The sequence below is a fragment of the Erpetoichthys calabaricus genome, chromosome 10, assembly GCF_900747795.2.
Source record: "Erpetoichthys calabaricus chromosome 10, fErpCal1.3, whole genome shotgun sequence".
In the NCBI taxonomy this organism is placed as follows: Eukaryota; Metazoa; Chordata; class Cladistia; order Polypteriformes; family Polypteridae; genus Erpetoichthys; species Erpetoichthys calabaricus.
In genome coordinates this window covers 22,551,308-22,572,015 of record NC_041403.2, presented here as the reverse complement: position 1 = coordinate 22,572,015, position 20,708 = coordinate 22,551,308, and positions in this window count along the sequence as shown.

The window sequence follows — 20,708 nt, the reverse complement described above, 5'->3', positions numbered from 1 at the left end:
TTCATTACACTTGGATTGACTAAACAAAGCTGGAAGCGATGCAGCTAGTCAAGCCTTGCAGATCAGTGAGAATGTTAAATTTAGGAACACTGCCAAGGGACCCGGCTGTCTCTAAAATCAGCTGTGCCAGACTGGGATGCGGCCGTGTTGTCCCTTTGGATTTATCAGCCTGCTGTATATTTATTTTTTTTGTGTTTTTTTTCTCCATGCAAAAAACTTGGCAGCCACAAAGTTAGCACTAACACAGGGCTTACATAACGGTCAATCTGAGCCCTTCTCTTAAAAACAAAAAATAAAGGAATAAAAGGATGATTTTTTTTATGGCATTGCTCAAGAATATGTATTCTAAAGTTGTATTGTTTCCCTTGAATTGGCTTCTGTATTCAATTGTGCACATAAAATGTAGGTCTTCTTTTCAGTGCACACAATCTCTCTTTTGTTTTACACACTACACACCGACTGATGTGATGGAGAAGTCATAATGACTCAGCTCTCATCATCATCAAGCCACTCTCAGAGCGAGTCGCTGTCACCAGTCGAAGGGCCCTTGTGTCAGGGTGGGCTCTTTTGTCAAGAAGACAGCACACTCAGCCGACAATCACAGGTAATCGTTTTCAAGACCAGTTACTATATCATGTTTTGTTATACACAGAATGACAAGAGAATTAATGCATTAAAAGTGCCACACTAAAGAGCTGGTACGCCATCCAGGGTTGGTCCTGTCTTACATCCAGGGCTGTTAGGTCTCATGCACCCTTGAATTGTATAAACTACTAGGGGGCTCTGCTTCACTCGCCAACCCCTGGGCGGGCACTACGCGCTAACCACTTCATGGCTCTGCCACTCGTGTATGGGTAAGCGGATGTACAGTTTAAACAGATTGTTATTTTCATGGGAATTGTTACATATGCATAATAGACCTAAGTATTTTACATTACATCGAGTAATTAACCATAGTAAAAAAAATAGTAAAACGTAATAAATTGAAAAAAATTATGTTTCATGTTGTGTTAGAAGTATTCGTTGCGTTATACGTTTTCATTCTGTTTGGCTTTGAAATTAATAATAATAATAATAATTCTTTGCATTTATATAGCGCTTTTCTCACTACTCAAAGCACTCAGCAATTGCTGGTTAAGGGACTTGCTGAAGGGCCCAACAGAGCAGACTCCCTTTTGGCATTTACGGGATTCAAACCGGCAACCTTCCGATCGCCAGTGCATATCCCTAGCCTCAGAGCCACCACTCCGTCGAATTAACATGCAAATACTTTTTAAACTTATACTTTTACTGTAAAACTTCGGTAAAAACAATTTTTTTAATTAACTTTTCGTCGATATCGCATTAAATTATGATTCCGTGTTTGGACTTACATCGTGACAACGCGATGTATAGCTGCCCGTGAGTGAATATCATTTTTTCTCTCTAATAAAAACTGACTTTTTTGAATGTTTGTCTCTGTGATTGGTTAAATGTAAGAGCAAAAGCTATTTTAACAGGAAACTGTAAATGTTTTAATACGAATGGCATATCAAGATCTCCTTTGGTGTCTCATGTTATCCCCTGAAGATGTGCTACATTACCTTTCTTGTCGCCTGTTAAAATTTTCAACCAATTTTGAAAACAAATAATTTTGTCCTATTGTATAGCCCATCACTCAGACATAAATTACGCAATAATATTACGATACATCCTTCTTTCAACAGTAATTCAGATATTCTACTGGATATTGTAAGTTGATGTTTTCATCTTCCGCACCAGCGCCACCAACTGTTTCAACATAGTCTATTGATATGCTTTTAACCAATATGCTGTGTAACCTTTTGACAATTTTCGCATTAATTCATTTGACTTCATCATTTTTTGGTGCTAGGATTGCCCGTGTAACTCATTTCTTCTGTTGATAACCCTTCGGGATGAAATTCTTCAATAAGATTTGGACATAATAAGTCTTCTTTTATTGGGAACTTAAAGTGAGGAAAACGTAAAAATTTATAAGAGCTGAGAGCCCAGGAACTGTGTCTGACAAAAGCATTCACATGAATGAGTGGTGAGAGGACCGTGGGCCTGGGCCGTTAACCGTAAATGGTTGAGAGGAGGGTGGGACTTGGGAAAATCTCTTGGCAATAGTCTCATCTCAAGATTTTCTTTTATAATAGAGAGATATTTCATAGTGTTATGATAGGTCATGAGTATTTTTAATATAGTGTTGCAGTGCACTGGCACCTCTTCCTTTGTTGACTCCTTTCTATCCTACACCCAGCGTATTGAATTGTATAAACTATATTTCACAATATTATGGCAGGTCATGGATATTTTTAATATAGCTTTACAGTGGACTGGCACCTCTTCCTTCATTGACTTCTGTCTATCCTACACTCAGTGTTACCTGGGCACAGTCGGTGATCAAAAATGGGATTCATTAGGCTTGAGAATGTCCAATTATGCTACTAAATAAATGAATATACACTCACTGACCAAATTATTAGGACCACTGTACTAATATTGGGTAGAGTCACCTTTAGATAGATAGATAGATAGATAGATAGATAGATAGATAGATAGATAGATAGATAGATAGATAGATAGATAGATAGATAGATAGATAGATAGATAGATAGATAGATAGATAGATAGATACTTTATTAATCCCAATGGGAAATTCACATTCTTCAGCAGCAGCATACTGATACAATAAATAATATTAAATTAAAGAATGATAATAATGCAGGTGAAAAACAGACAATAACTATGTATAATGTTGAATGTTAACGTTTACCCCCCCGGGTGGAATTAAAGAGTCGCATAGTTTGGGGGAGAAACGATCTCCTCAATCTGTCTGTGGAGCAGGACAGTGACAGCAGTCTGTCGCTGAAGCTGCTCTTCTGTCTGGAGATGATACTATTAAGTGGATGCAGTGGATTCTCCATAATTGATAGGAGCCTGCTGAGCGCCCTTCGCTCTGCCACGGATGTTAAACTGTCCAGCTCCATGCCAACAATAGAGCTTGCCTTCCTCACCAGTTTGTCCAGACGTGAGGCGTCTTTCCTCTTAATGCTGCCTCCCCAGCACACCACTGCGTAGAAGAGGGCGCTCGCCACAACTGTCTGATAGAACATCTGCAGCATCTTATTGCAGATGTTGAAGGACGCCATCCTTCTAAGGTAGTATAACCGGATCTGTCCTTTCTTGCACAGCGCATCAGTATTGGCAGTCCAGTCTAATTTATCATCCAGCTGCACTCCCAGATATTTATAGGTCTGCACCATCTGCACACAGTCACCTTTGATGATCACTGGGTCTATGAGGGGTCTGGGCCTCCTAAACACTCTTAGTTCTTCATGGCATGGAATTCACAAGAAGGTGGAAATATTCCCTTGAGATTCTAGTCCATGCTGACGTGATTGCATCTCGCAATTTCAGCAGTTTTACATCTCACATATAATTTCATCATCCTGGTGTTTGACCTGAACATGTACTGAAGCTCCTGACTTGTATCTGCATGATTCCAAAGCACAGATGTTTAAATGCTTAATGCAGACCCTAACTTTTGAGTTTTTCTTCTTCAGTTAAATATCTAAAGAAAATGGTTTATTTTGACTTTGGAATTGTATTGTTACAGCATCAGAGTTCACATTCAAAATACTGAATGGAAAAATATGTGTACAAATCTTTTGTCTTGCAGACAATTATGAAGACTTTCAAGGGGGTCAAATACTTTTGCACACCACTGTATGTCATTCAGGTCCTGAGGCAGCAAAGAATTGCACATCATCACACTACCACCACCATGTTTGACTGTCGGTATGACAATCTGACTGTGGAATGTTGTGTTTGCTTTATGCTAGAGACAATAGGACTGTCATCATCGAAAAAATTTCAGCCTTGCTTTATCTGTCCACAGGACACTCTCCCAAAAATGTCTGGAGATTGTCTCACAGCTTAACACAAATGACAGAAGTGTATTTCTGCTCTTTTTGGTTAGCAGTGGCTTCTGCTTTGCTTTTCTGCAATGAAGCCCTTTTTTCTCAGGGTCTTTCTGATTGTAGGGTCTTGCCCACTGACCTTTGCTGATGCAACAGGAGTCTACAGTTCTTTAGATGTTTTTTTAGGATTCTTTGTGACATCATGAATAATTTTGGAGGAAGTTTGGCAGGTTGGCCACTACTGGGAAGACTATTTACTGTTTCAAGCGTTTCCATTAGGAAGCTGTGGAGTTTGGTGTGGTCCCAGAACCTTAGAAAGGGCTTTGTAACCCTTTCCATGCTGAAAGATATCAACAACTCTTTTTTTTCACCTGATATCTTCATGAATTCCCTCTGGTTGGGGGATTTGGTTCTTGTTGAATCTTTGTGCTGGCAACGTGACTTAGGCCCTGTCCACACGGGCGTATGAACTGAGTGTTTTTCTGCTGTCTGTGGCATCAGGTGAGCATGGATTGATTGCTGAGCATTTTTCCTCTCATTGCAGCGAATCAGACCATACTCATGGGCTTTCACCATTTGTGTTCAGTCAGATGCGCGATCGGATGGCATCAAAAAAACATTGCATGCAGCTTTTTCTAAGTGTCAGTTTCTGCCTACATCCCAATGAGTACATTTATGTTTCGTTCACTCAAAGTCCCATGATTACATATATATATATATATATATATATATGCACATATATACATATATTATAATAATATTGTCACATACGTGCGCATGGGAGGCAGCTAAAGGGCCTGAATGAGGGTAATTCCATGCCAGCCCAGGGGGTGGCAGACTATGATGATTCTTTCTCTCTTTCCACTGCAGACCGATTACGAGAAATTCCTCCTGGTCCCGCTGATGTCACTTCCATTTCCGTGACCACCGATGTAACTTCCGGTTCCGGGGTCTCAATTACACCACTTCCAGTTTTGGCTCCAATGACATCACGTCCGGTTCCACCCCGCTGACGTCACTTCCTCTACTCTCCCTTTAAACCGCCATCTTTGCCTCAACAAGACAGTTATTTTTTGGACTCGAAGCTGTACACAACTTTACACTAAATTCAATTATTTTGCAGCCAGGAACAATTATACGGGTGGCTGCCCCCAAACCTTATTTTGGCTCTTTGTCTCATTTTTCACACGTGCACATGTGAGGCAGTCAAAGGGCTTAACTGAGGGTAAAATGTCAGCTTGAGGGTTGACAAAGTGCACTAACCTCTCTTCTTCCTTTTCTACAGATCCACAGAACAACAACAACAACATTTATTTATATAGCACATTTTCATACAAAAAGTAGCTCAAAGTGCTTCACATAATGAAGAGAAGAAAAATAAAAGACAAAATAAGAAATTAAAATAAGACAACATTAGTTAACATAGAAAGGAGTAAGGTCCGATGGCCAGGGTGGACAGAAAAAAACAAAAAAAAACTCCAGAAGGCTGGAGAAAAAAATAAAATCCCCAATAAAATAAAATAAAAGTCCCCCCTGGGCATTCTACCTAACATAAATGAAATAGTCCTCTTTGTAGTTCGGGTTTTTCACGGAGTCACTTGATGCTGATGGTCATACAGACTTCTGGATTTTAATCCATCCATCATTGTTGGGACATCATGGTGATTTGGGTAGATGGTGGTGGCGCACGCCACCACCAACAGGACACCGGAAAAGGAAACAGAAGAGAGAGTAGGGGTTAGTACAGTTTTTGAATGAATAGTTATTATAATGAATTGGATATACAGAGTATCAGGATTAAATTACAGTGAAATTATGAGAAGGCCATGTTAAAATAATGTGTTTTTAGTAGTTTTTTAAAGTGCTCCACTGTATTAGCCTGGCGAATTCCTACTGGCAGGCTATTCCAGATTTTAGGTGCATAACAGCAGAAGGCCGCCTCACCACTTCTTTTAAGTTTTGCTCTTGGAATTCTAAGGAGACACTCAGTTGAGGATCTGAGGTTATGATTTGGAATATAAGGTGTCAGACATTCCGATATATAAGCCGGGGCGAGATTATTTAAAGCTTTATAAACCATAAGTAGAATTTTAAAGTCAATTCTGAATGACACAGGTAACCAGTGTAGTGACATCAAAACTGGAGAGATGTGCTCGGATTTTCTTTTCCTGGTAAGGATTCTAGCAGCTGCATTCTGCACTAGTTGCAAACGATTGATGTCTTTTTTGGGTAGACCTGAGAGGAGTGCGTTACAGTAATCTAGCCGACTGAAAACAAACGCATGAACTAATTTCTCTGCATCTTTCGATGATATAAGAGATCTAACTTTTGCTATGTTTCTTAGGTGAAAAAATGCTGTCCTAGTGATCTGATTAATATGTGATTTAAAATTCAGATTACAATCAACGGTTACCCCTAAGCTTTTTACCTCCGATTTGACTTTTAATCCTAATGCATCCAGTTTATTTCTAATAGCCTCAGAAGGGACACCCATGTAAACCAGCACCAACTTCCACCCTCCTGTCCAGACCACGCCCTCCTGCTGATCTCACTTCCGCCCTCCCCCACATGGTCCCGCCTCTTCTGACACAGTAACTATAAATGCCCGCTCCTTTCTTTCCTCAGTTAGTCTACTTTGGGACTCTTTTTTGATTACTTGGTTGCTATACAGGGTGCTGTGGTGGGCTGGCGCCCTGCCCGGGGTTTGTTTCCTGCCTTTCCTGTGTTGGCTGGGATTGGCTCCAACAGACCCCCGTGACCCTGTAGTTAGGATATAGTGGATTGGATAATGGATGGATGGATGGATATACAGGGTGGATCTCCAAACCTGTCCTGCGGTGGGTTGGCACCCTGCCCAGGATTGGTTCCTGCCTTGTGCCCTGTGTTGGCTGGGATTGGCTCCAGCAGACCCCCGTGACCCTGTGTTCGGATTCAGCGGGTTGGATAATGGATGGATGGATCTCCAGACCTTTATCTTTTCTCTTGTCATTCTGTTACAACTCACACATTTACACACATTATCCACATACATACTGTACATTCACATGTACTATTAACAAAATAATACTGACAATAATAGAGAATTCAAAACGGTTTGTGCTAATGACGTAACCTAAGCTACTAATGGATTATTAATGCCAGTGGTTGAGTGCATACCCGAGTGCTGTTTGTATATTTGCTTACTTCAAGGTGACAAGTAGCCACTCTTCAGGGCTAATCCTGACTCGCATATAATATGGTGTTGTACCAGCAGACAATCAAAACTTGAAACTAACATCTGACAGTATTTGAAGAACTTATTCAGAAATCTTCATTTTTCTTCATAGATTACACACTTGCTGTGCAGGCAGAGGATGAACCCAGTAGCGGCAGCAATGTTTTCTCTGCCTACGTCACCCGTATCAGGAGAATTTTTAACACAAGGAGGTCAATGTTCAGATGTAATAAAGCCAAGTGATCCATATTTTGTGGATCCAATGAAGGATGAACCTCAAACCCCTCAGGTTAAAAACACTCTGGAATGCCTGATAACTGCGCCCCTCATCGGTAAACTCACAAAACTACAATCTGGGCTGCAGGTTGTTGCTTAAAAGAGGCAAATGAATGTGAATGTAATGTCATAGAAGTCAATTAAGTGCTGCTACAAAATGAAACTTAAATGCCTCAGTCACTCAGAGCGCATTCATTTTAACAAGATTCAAACGCCAGTGTGGACAGGGCCTTGAAATGATTGAAGGTTACAACTGAGCAGGGTTGGCTGTCATCAAAATTGGCTGTGTTCTATCAGTTGGCTCTGTTTATCCTTTTAATTGGGCCTTTAAAGCACACTTATCGTGCATTTTGGAATGCTTTTTCAGCATGGAAATATATAACACTGGAGGCCTGTCTCTTACCACTTCCAAGCAACAGCTGGCGTACACAACAACACATACAATGCTGCCAGAAATTACCAGAAATATATTAACCTAACTCCCTCTTCCTTCTTAACTTGGGTTAAATCATAAAACATAAAGCATTCTTTCAAAGCACTGAAAAATGTAAATTGTCTCATCTTGAATTCAAAGATTTAATTGTTAGTCAAGATAAATTCAATCTTATTATGAATATAATGTAAGAAGAAAAATTGTATGCAGTCTTCATGAGTCTGACATGACAAGCTTTGAGCATCTGGATTTTTCTGATTTTTAACAAATTGCTGTGGGTATGATGGTAACCTGCATCCATCCCTGCAAGCAGGTCCTCCAACTTGCAAAGGAAAATGACAGGGTTGTTGGCAGGACTGGCACACTGTCAAAAACCTCACATTGCTCCATTCCATTCAAACTAGTGTGGTGCTGAGGTGTCACCCGTTGCAGGTCCTAATTTGGGATCCTGAGGTGGTTCGTCATGTGGTGGGTTGCAGCAACACGTTGTATCAGTGCATGCTTCTTCCGATCCTATCAAGTTCTGTCAGGTTGGATGGAGACCATCGGTGGACGGCTATTTGTAGGTCTCTCCAGAGATTTTCAATTGAGATTGAGTCTGGGCTCTGGCTAGGTCACTCAAGAAGATTCCCAGAGTTGTAACTAAGCCATTCCTGTGTTATCCTTGTTATGTTCTTAGGGACATTGTCCTTTTGAAAGGTGAACCTTCATTTCAGTCTGGGGTCTAGAATACTCTGGAGCAGGTTTTCATGTACCCCGCATTTTCTCCCAGTCCCTGCTGTTGAAAAACAACCTCATAGCATGATGGTACCACCACCATACTTTGCTGTCCGAATGGTATTAAGCAGGTGATGAGCGGTGCCCAGTTTCCTCCAGACATGATGCTAATCTTGGTTTCTTCAGGTTAGAGGGTCTTGTTTCTCACGGTTTCCACCAAACATGACATCAATCTTGGTTTCTTCTGATTAGATGGTCTTATTTCTCAAAGTCTGTGAGTCCTTTAGGTGTCTTTTTGCAAACTCCAAATGGGTTTTTATGTGTCTTTTACTGAGGCTAGGCTTCTGCCTAGTCAGTATGTCATAAATCTCAGATTGGTGGAGTGCTGCAGTGATGGTTGTCTTTCTGGAATTTTCTCCCATCTCCAGACAGGTTCTCTAGAACTCAAAAAAGAGTGACAATTGGGTTCTTAGTCACCTCTTTTACCAAAGTCCTTCTCCCCAGATGGCTCAGTTTGGCTCGGCAGCCAGCTCTGGAAAAAATAGTGATTAGTCCAAACTTCTTCCATTTAAGAATTATTTAGCTCATTGTGCTCATGGGAACCTTCAGTGCTGCAGGAATGTGTTGTGGCCTTGCCTAAATCTATGCCTTGACACAATCCTATCTTCTAAGCTCTTCTGGCAATTCCTTTGACCTCATGTATTGGTTTTGGCTCAGCTGTGGAACCTTCTATAGGCAGGCATGTGCATTTATTAATCAGCTCCAGTCAGTTTAATTAACTTTAGGGGGGACTCTACACAATGTGTAGAAACATCTCAAGGATGATCAACAGAATAGGAATCGGAAGAGCCAAATTACAGGTTTTATAGCAAAAGCTCTGAATACTTGTGTCAATGTGATTTTTTTTTTAATGCATTTGCAAAAATTGCTTAAATCCTGTTTTCGCTCTATCATTATGGGGTCTGGGGTGTTGCATGATGAATGAAAATGATTTTAAATGATTTTAGCTCATAACAGAATGTGAAAAAGTGAAGGGGTCTGAATACTTAATGAACCCAATGTAGCTCTCTCCATGAGTCTGCAGCCTTGAGCAAACATGCAAGGAAGAGGGCTTTCATATATGGAGATACTGTATGTATTGTTATCCGAAACTCAATATACTTAACATTGTCTCTGTCTTCAATACATTTCAGGATTGCAAAGTGGATGGGTTCCTGCCTAGTGCCCGAAGCTGCCATGGTAGGTTCTGACAAAGTAGCTACAGCAAGTACGTGGAAGGCTGGCCTATTTTCAGCATCAACACCCCATCAGAAAGCAGAGAACACAGAATACAATACAATACAATACAATTTTTTTTGAATAGATAGATAGATAGATAGATAGATAGATAGATAGATAGATAGATAGATAGATAGATAGATAGATAGATAGATAGATAGATAGATAGATAGATAGATAGATAGATAGATAGATAGATAGATAGATAGATAGATAGATAGATAGATACTTTATTAATCCCAAGGGGAAATTCACATACTCAAGCAGCACCTTCCTGATATAAAAAACAATATTAAAGATTGATAGTAATGCAGGTAAAAACAGACAATAACTTTATATAATGTTAACGTTTACCCCCCCCCCCCCAAGGGGTGGAACTGAAGAATCGCATAGTTTGGGGGAGGAACGATCTTCTCAGTCTGTCAGTGGAGCAGGACAGTAACAGCAGACTGTCACTGAAGCTGCTCTTCTGTCTGGAGATGACACTGTTTAGTGGATGCAGTGGATTCTCCATAATTGATAGGAGCCTGCTGAGCGCCCGTCGCTCTGCCACAGATGTCAAACTGTCTAGCTCCATGCCAACAATAGAGCCTGCCTTCCTCACCAGTTTGTCCAGACGTGAGGCGTCTTTCTTCTTAATGCTGCCTCCCCAGCACACCACCGCATAGAAGATGGCGCTCGCCACAACCGTCTGATAGAACATCTGCAGCATCTTATTGCAGATGTTGAAGGACGCCAGCCTTCTAAGGAAGTATAGTCGGCTCTGTCCTTTCTTACACAGAGCATCAGTATTGGCAGTCCAGTCTAATTTATCATCCAGCTGCACTCTCATGTATTTATAGGTCTGCACCATCTGCACACAGTCACCTCTGATGATCATGGGGTCCATGAGGGGTCTGGGCCTCCTCAAATCCACCACCAGCTCCTTGGTTTTGCTGGTGTTCAGGTGTAGGTGGTTTGAGTCGCACCATTTAACAAAGTCCAAAATAGAATAGCCCAAAATCACACAAGAAGTGCCACAACGGACTTTAACAGGCCCTGCCTTTTGACAGCCCCCCAGACTTGACTCTCTAAGAAAGCAAGAAAATACTTCCCAAAAAAATCCTTGTAAGGAAAAAAAATGGAAGAAACCTCAGGAAAGACAGTTCAAAGAGAGATCCCTTTCCAGGTAGGTTGGGCGTGCAGTGGGTGTCAAAAATAAGGGGGGTAAATACAATACAATACACAGAACAAAAAACAAGTAATCCTCAATACAATTTAATAGTAAAATAAAACTATTACAAGTACAGAGCAGAATTCAACAGTAGATGATATCACATAATACGATGTGGATTTGTTCAGAGTCCTGGAGACCTCGGCCATCAAGCTGCCTCCCCCTATTGGCCATTCCACAGCTGAGTCAGCGCTGGGCCAGCCAATCCGATGAAAGGACCCCTCTCCCTGGCGATTCCTGCATGTGGTTCAGTGCTACAGTTGTCAGCATTGTGGCTTCACCGACCCAACTTCCTGGACTTAAACATTATGCCCCATCTCTGCCTGTGGTGAGTTTGCATCCTCTGTCTTCTGGTTTACCTCCCATACCCTTAAAGACAATATCTGGTGACTCTGATTTGGCCCAGTGTGAGTGCGGATCCTGTGATGAGTGGGTGCTTTGTCCAGGGATGTCTTCCACTTCTTTGTCCAGGGATGTCTTTCACTTTACATATGTCCCATGCTGCTGTGATACACTCAGGACCCTAAACTGGACTAAGTCATTTTCTGAATATTATGCTATGTTACTCTTCATAATGCTGAGAAATCAAAATCAGTCACTGTATTATCAGCAGCAGTGTGGGAGGTGTGAAAAAACTGTGGAGCAGACATTTCCTGGGAATTATGCAACCATCTTGTCACATAAATTAATATGAAAGATTAATAAAATCTTTTTGAATGATGCAATTTGAATTTAGAAGTCTTAATGGAAGGCAAAAATGCTATTTCACATCCACCTATTTATCAATCCATTTTCTAAAGCCACTTGTTCCATTGTTGGTACATATGGGCTCAGGTGCAAGGCTTAGGTGTAGTCAGAGAAACACCCACACAGGCACAAACAGGATGTGAAAACTCCACACACACACACACACAAGGAGTGGGTGCAGGATTCAAAACTAGGATGCTGGATTCATGAATCACAGGGCCACTACAATGTCTTGTGTAGCACATGTCTACACTACTGATACTCCAAGCTTGTTAACTGCTTTCACCTCTCTCTCCTCAACCCTCCTCCACCTTCAATCTCCTTGACTGTCGATGACTTTGCAACCATCATTCAGGAAAAGGTGTCTGTCATCAGCAGTCACTTCTCACCAGCCCTAATATTCTTCTCCAGTTTATCTCCACACTCTCCACCATTGTTGTTTCCAAGTTACTCTCTACAACAACAACAACATTTATTTCTATAGCACGTTTTCATACAAATGATGTAGCATAAAGTGCTTTACAATATGAAGAAAGAAAAAAGAAATTAGGCAATACTAATTAACAAAGAATGCAGTAAGGTCTGATGGCTTGGAGAACAGAAAAAAACAAAATCTGCAGAGCTCTGAGGCCACGAGACCACGCAGTGCCCACTGGGCATTCTACCTAACATCAATGATCTCAATCAGTCCTCATGGATTTCAGGATTCATGTAGAAGAATTAGATAATGATGGTCATGTGGACGTCTGGCCTTCAATCCATCGATGTAGGAACTCTAGCCACTGCACTACCTGTGTATTTGATCTTATCCAGGCTCTTTACTTCATTCATTTTGGCCAGTTACACTCGTCATCAACACAACACTAAGCACAGGTATTTTCTCCAGTAGGCAATTACAGACCAGTTCCTCTTCTCTCTTCTCTCTTCAAAAAATTTCTAACCAAGTCTCATCCTTCCTTCTACAGAAGAGACTGCTTGAATCCTAATCAATCAGGCTTCAAGAGGGGCCATTCCATCTAGATGACCATACTCACTGTTGTTGACATGTTACGGTTGGCTAGAGATACCAACACGTCATCTGTCCTCATCCTTCTAGGCCTCTCCTCTGCCTTTGACACAGTCAAACATAAGATCCTTCTTTGCACCCTCTCTGACCTCTGCATCACTGGGACTACCGTCACATGGAATGAATCCTACATTTTGAGAACATTCTACCATGTGTGTTGATGAGAAGAGTAGTGAACGGTATACTAGATAAGCATGGGGTGCACCAAGGATTGGTGCTGGATCCTCTTGTTTTGCCTATACACCTTCTCACTAGGCTCTATCATCTTGTTCCATAGTTTCTACATTTCAGCCTCTGGTGATGCCACCTTTGTGTGGCATCATGTTCCAATTCTGACTCTTTTAAAGCATAGTGTTGACCTCAGCATGAACTTCTGATGCCATCACTCTGTTTAAGAAGCATTTGAAGACTCCCTTATTTGGTGAATTTCTATAAAAATGACAGTAGCTGTTAGGTTTTTGTAAGCTAGTAATTGTAACTTGCTTGTACTTTGTTCTGAGCTCCTCACTTGTGATGGCCAATTTTGTAACCTTGTCCTGTATCACCTCCTCCTAAACAGTGACCCAGACTGATGTTGACCTAATTTGTAAGTCACTTTGGATAAAAGTGTCTGCTAATCAAATAAATGCAAATGTAAAAGTGCAATGTAGTGTCATGCATGCATGTCAAAGGATCGCCTTCTGGGCTCACCTAAAGTATGTGGGACAGGAGGCAGCTGTCGCTAGTGGTCTTTGTCCCTCACAGCTTCGAGAAACTGCCCCTTGAGGACAATGGAACCAAAGAGGCCCTGCCCCTTCTGGTCCAGTTGGTATAAAGGAGGTCACTCCTAGGAGATGGTGTCTCAGTTCAGACCTGATAAGCCAAGAGAAAGGTCCACATGGAAGCCTCAAAGCTATCCACACAATGGCAACTTGTTGATTCCTACTGTGCCGCCACACACTCCTTTCAGTTAAACAGTTTTATTTATTTTCTGTGGCAACGTATTAAACAGGTTTTTGTCCAGTTATTTTTGGTCTCACCTAGACTGATCCTTTGCCCCGCTACTGTAGTTAAAATAGAAACAAAAACAAAAAACAAAGGTCTGGAACCCCATAATTAACCCTTTGGACCCTGTGAAAGCCTGAAAAATCAAAATTCTGGTGGTTAAAAACATGGCATCATGTTATATAAAAAAATCTTATAGCAGCTGGCAGGTGGCTGATCACAATTTGGTCAATTTTAACACAGAGGTCTTCAGAAGGTTTCTTGGACTTCATGGCTTGGTTTTTGCCTTGACATGCAGTTAGAGAATGGGAAATTTGACACCGAGGCTTAAAGCTTGCATTAATTTAATAAAACACACTGTTTCAAAACTTTACAACCCACACGATGACGTCTGACTGTTTTGAACCTTTGTGTTTTCCTGCATGTTCTGAAATGGGATATGAAACTAACTCTCTTATCTTATACAGAGAAGATATTAAATTGAATTATGGAACCTGTTATCCAACAATTAAGTAAATACTATGCCGTTGTATTTTTCTGTAATAAAACTTATAATGTATTATTATAACTCTAGCCCAAAGGTTCTTTTGGGCTGCAATATTAAACTTTTCTTTGCTGTGTTTGTAAATAGTTGTTTTATATAGAGTATATGTATTTTTTTTGGTGTTCTCATTAAGAGCATACATAAATATCTGCAGAGTTTCTTTGCAGCCTTTGTTGATTTTCGTAAAGCGTTCAAGTTGATCCAGCTGGCCTGTGGGACATCCTGAGACTTCGCAGGATCCCCTCAAGGTTGCTGGATATCATGGCTGGCCTATACAATGATACTGTGAGTGCCGTGGAGAGTGGAGGCAGAACCTCTGTGTTTGATTCTGAGGTTCATCAGTGGTGTGTTTTTGCTCCTACTCTGTTCAAAACTTGCATAGACTGGGTGTTGGGCAAGGTAGTGGGGTCCGGCAACTGTGGGGCATCTGTTAGTGAAGAAAGATTCACGGATCTTGATTTTACCAACGATGTTGTGATTTTTGCGGAGTCAATGGAGGCTCTGATCGGGGGAGGAGTCTGAGTGTCTGGGCTTGCAAGAGTCCAGGATATAAACCAAGATGCAGGCCTTTAATGACCTCATGAGCACAGCCATCAGCAGTGTGTCTGTCTGCAGAGAGAATGTTCACCTTTGTGAGAGTTTTATTTACCTCGGCAGCAACATTCATGTCTCTGGTGACTCTTCCTATGAATTCAGTAGACGGACTTGGAGAGCATGGAGGGTCATGAGGTCGCTGGAAAGGGGTGTGTGGTGCTCTCAATATCTATGCAAAAGGACAAAGGTCCAAGTCTTTAGAGTTCTGGTGCTTCTTGGAAGCAGTGACCTGAGACAAAGACCGGTCTCCTTCGGTACTGTCTCTTCAGAGAATCCTTGGGTACCGCTGGTTTGACTTTGTATCGAACGAACAGTTGCTGGAATCAATGTGTTTGGGGATCTGTTTAATAGTTAGGGGCTTAAGACGTTCCAGTTTTTACAAGCACATTTTAATTTCCCCAGTTCCAATATCTTTATCTACCTGCAACTCCGATCAGTGCTCAGAACATGTGGGGTTTCCATGACTGCCTCCTTACCAAATCACTCCTTGTACTCTCTGTTTTGGTCTTTCTCTCCCAAGTAAAAAACTGTCTCTTCCTTCTACTCTTTACTTGGCACAGCATCCTATAAACTACTGCCCTTTATATCTCTTTGGACTTTTCCCTACTCTCTTCACCACTTTCATGGGACACCGCTCTCTCCAATGTAAGGTTTTGTTCTATAATCCCAAACTGCCAGCACTCCCAGTTCAGAGTGCTACACAGGCTCTGTCCTACTCCCTGTAAGTGGTTTCTGATGGGCCTCACTGCTGATCCTCTCTGTCAACACGTGTGTTTTTAAGACAGTCAACAAGCCCAGAGGTGAGTGAAGTCCCGCGAGACATGGGGTTTGTTTCGAATACTAACGCCTCTCTCTTTCTATCTTCAGATCCAAGGAAGAAAAATAATAAAACCGCACGCTTACCTTCTCCGTATCCAGGCTCCCAAAATGGCTACTCTATCCACAAAGATACCACTTCTGGTCCCACAACGAAGACGACAGACTCCACTCCACTCCGATGACTTCACTTCCGGTCTCAACGTTTTGGCATCACTTCTGTCCCCCTGCTGTGACGCCGTGTCCAGTTCAATCATTCCAGCCATTATTTTTTCCCTATAAATACCCGTGTTGTAACCTCTTTTGTTCATGAAATGTTTTGATCCCCTAGACGAATGTTTTATTATTTTGCTTGTGTTTGGACGATTATATGGGGCTACCACCCCAAACCTTTTGAATAGTTTGTCTACTTATTACAATGTTCCCTTAGTTTACCTGGCGCATGTTCTGGCACTGTCCTCCTGTCTTTTCCTTTTGAACACATGTATGTCACCTACTGTCTTCCTTTCTTTCCTGCAGTATTCCTCTGTTACCTCAAATCTTTCTTCTTTTAGGCCTTTCTAGGATTCCGCTCAGACTCTCTGAACACAAGTTATTCTGTCTGGGTGCCCTGGCAGTCAAACTAATTATTGCCTTCAGCTGGAAGACCACCCAGATGTGTCACTGTTGACAACTAGAAGTCCTCCTTTTGCAACTTCATACAGTTGGAGTTGCCTACAGCGTAGATTAATGGTGCTTCCACTAATGAAACCGAATCCTGGTCTGTTGCAGCTCAATTGTGTAAATCTCTTGTCTCAGGCTGGGTGGGAGAGGGTGGGAGTGGGTGGACTGGGTCACTTTGCATGCTATATATTGATATATCATGTCAATTTGTCTGTACATATTAAAAAGATGATCACATGCTCAGAGATTTATGGTTTCCCTTGTTGTGGACATTTTGAACTTTTGTGCCCCATTTTTGCGCCTGCGCTTTTCAGTTTGGGGCCAGCCAGGCCACCTGAGAAAGATGGTTCCATACCTGAAATAAGGGCAGGTCTGGCATTTATTGAGTTTTTTTAATTTCTGAGCTTTGTTGTGGCGGAAAAACAACAGACAGGGTAATGAAGCTCACAGTATATAATTAAATGATTAAACAAACCCCCTCATATGAACACAAGAAGCTCTTAAAATAACTCTTATACAACAAGTTAAATTATTTACAAATGTAACTAAGACCAAGTGTCCCACTTTTGTTCAAATAACCAATTACAGTTTTTGTATTTCATGCCGTCCACTTAACTCCCAATGTTCTCCAGACATTTTACAAGTCCTGTTCTGAGTGCACAGACTGCTGCAATGCTAAGCAAATTTGCAGAGAGATTTGCAGCCTCTTTAAAATTAAAATCTTATCTGCTAATAAGGCTCTTGCAAAATGCAAACTGAACGTGCCACAAGCCACGGGGCAGCCGCGTGTAAACGGCGCCTTGTTCCTTTGTGCTCTTTGCCAATTGTGTCACAATGAATTCAAACGGATGAAGCCATCCTCTTGTTCTATCAGATATTAAAAAAAAATGTGTGCCAGGTGGCTTGTTGACATTACTTAATGAAGTTATTGCCACGATGGCACCTTTTCGCTACAGGTGTGCCCAGCCCCCCACCCTAAAAAAAACGGAAATGAAAGGACGTTGATCCCTGATTGCAGATTCCCTACTGTTTCTAATTTTACACTCATGACGTGGGCTCAGACACCTGGAACGTGTTGCTGTGACACACCCGTGTCCCATTTGAGATAACCTCCTACTATGGCCTCAATAGAATGTCAGTTGGATCACAAGTTCCTTTGTATGTGTATGGATGACCGTGTTGTGTTATATGCACCGGGTCAGGTAGGCTATGTTAACATGTAGAAATGTGTCAAAATCAGCTGAAGTCAGTTTTGTTGTTTTTTTATTCTCCACTGTTAAGACACTTTTCCTGAAACAATTGATAATTTCCTTAAAACTATGAACATACAGTGCATCTGGAAAGTATTCACAGCGCATCACTTTTTCCACATTTTGTTATGTTACAGCCTTATTCCTAAATGGATTAAATTCATTTTATTCCTCAGAATTCTACACACAACACCCCATAATGACAACGTGAAAAAAGTTTACTTGAGGTTTTTGCAAATTTATTGAAAATAAAAACATTGAGAAAGCACATGTACATAAGTATTCATAGCCTTTGCCATGAAGCTCAAAATTGAGCTCAGGTGCATCCTGTTTCCCCTGATCATCCTTGAGATGTTTCTGCAGCTTCATTGGAGTCCACCTGTGGTAAATTCAGTTGATTGAACATGATTTGGAAAGGCACACACCTGTCTATATAAGGTCCCACAGTTGACAGTTCATGTCAGAGCACAAACCAAGCATGAAGTTAAAGGAATTTTCTGCAGACCTCCGATACAGGATTGTCTCGAGGCACAAATCTGGGGAAGGTTACATAAAAATTTCTACTGCTTTGATGGTTCCAATGAGCACAGTGGCCTCCATCATCTGTAAGTGGAAGAAGTTCAAAACCACCAGGACTCTGTCTAGAGCTGGCCAGCCATCTAAACTGAGCGATGAGGGGAGAAGGGCCTTAGTCAGGGAGGTGACCAAGAACCCGATGGTCACTCTGTCAGACCTCCAGAGGTCCTCTGTGGAGAGAGGAGAACCTTCCAGAAGGACAACCATCTCTGCAGCAATCCACCAATCAGGCCTGTATGGTAGAGTGGCCAGACGGAAGCCACTCCTTAATAAAAGGCACATGGCAGCCCACCTGGAGTTTGCCAAAAGGCACCTGAAGGACTCTCAGACCATGAGAAAGAAAATTCTCTGGTCTGATGAGACAAAGATTGAACTCTTTGGTGTGAATGCCAGGTGTCACGTTTGGAGGAAACCAGGCACCGCTCATCACCAGGCCAATACCATCCCTACAGTAAAGCATGGTGGTGGCAGCATCATGCTGTGGGGATGTTTTTCAGCAGCAGGGACTGGGAGACTAGTCAGGATAAAGGGAAAGATGACTGCAGCAATGTACAGAGACATCCTGGATGAAAACCTGCTCCAGAGCACTCTTGACCTCAGACTGGGGCGACGATTCATCTTTCAGCGGGACAACGACCCTAAGCACACAGCCAAGATATCAAAGGAGTGGCTTCAGGACAACTCTGTGAATGTCCTTGAGTGGCCCAGCCAGAGCCCAGACTTGAATCCAATTGAACATCTCTGGAGAGATCTTAAAATGGCTGTGCACCGACGCTTCCCATCCAACCTGATGGAGCTTGAGATGTGCTGCAAAGAGGAATGGGCGAAATTGGCCAAGGATAGGTGTGCCAAGCTTGTGGCATCATATTCAACAAGACTTGAGGCTGTAATTGCTGCCAAAGGTGCATTGATAAAGTATTGAGCAAAGGCTGTGAATACTTATGTACATGGGATTTCTCAGTTTTTTATTTTTAATAAATTTGCAAAAACCTCAAATAAACTTTTTTCACGTTGTCATTATGGGGTATTGTGTGTAGAATTCTGAGGAAAAAATGAATTTAATCCATTTTGGAATAAGGCTGTAACATAACAAAATGTGGAAAAAGTGATGCGCTGTGAATACTTTCTGGATGCACTGTAATTCCTGAAGCACACACCATTGTGCTGTGAGACTTCATGCTGCAGTCCCATAGTGGTATTCAAGCCTCTTGTAGTTCATGAAATGGAGGATAAACCAGGGTGGTAGAGAAGAACTCAAATGTAGAAAAAATGCAAACTCTTTTTTGTATTAAAAGTAGTGTTTAAGCCAGCACCTTCAGAAGATGAAGAAGATACATCCTGTTGTCTGTTATGCCACTCTAAGAGGACTTCCCCTCAATCTCTGCCAATGGGAGTGCACGCCACCACATTTGTGAAATTATGTACCTCAGACAGGCAACTGCTCCCATTTTAGGAGATTTGATTATGAACGTGCATACAGTCCTCCCGTCCAGGTGATGAACGGTGCCAGCAGAACAACTCCACTGACCAGACTGAGACTGTTACCATGCAGAGAAGTGGGACTGGCACTTTATGCAAATGAATGCTGCTACCAGAAGCGAAACGGAAACAAGAAAGTTCAGCAAAGCTCAAAGAAGATGTGCTGAGCAAGTTATGTCATTTAGTACATGTAGTACTCTCTATTCTGAAGACTTCTTCTTACTCCTCAAACACATTTAAATTTAATGTTGGGGTGATTGACCTCCTTGGATTGTCAGTTTTGATTACTGTATATACAGTACATATACTTTGAACGACAGGGGCAGCACAGGCGTCCTTCGGTGGTGCAAAATGTGCAATATTGTGGAGAACTGGGGTGTCCTTTTGGAGGTCATTCCAGATTGCGGCACTATGCTCCGGTTCACAAAGCAGATACAAGGAAGTGCGGATATGGCGTATTGGCCCATTTCAAGCCCTGTGTACAACACAAGCCAGGAGCAATGGCATGTCTTGGTCAGTTTAAATGCTTGCCCATATCAGTTAAAGGGTCCCCCATGGACACAGCATAGAGAAGTTGGACATTGTATGTAGTTCACAATATTATTTCTGTTCACCCATTCTTTTCTGTATAATACTTAAAATGTACGAAAAAACGGTGGTATGTGGAACACCCAATATCTCAGTAAAAGGATGAAGGTCCAAGCCTTTAGAGTCCTGTATTGCTATGTGGTTGTGAGACATGGATGTTATCCAGAGAATCCTTGGGTACCACTGGTTTGACTTTTTGTGTCGAATGAGCAGTTGCTCATGGAGTCCCGAATGAGTCACATTACATGCATTGTTAGGGAGCATCAGTTACAGCACTATGGCCATGTGGCACGATTCCCAGAGGGTCAACCAGTTCACAGGACCCTCATTGTTAAGGACCCGAG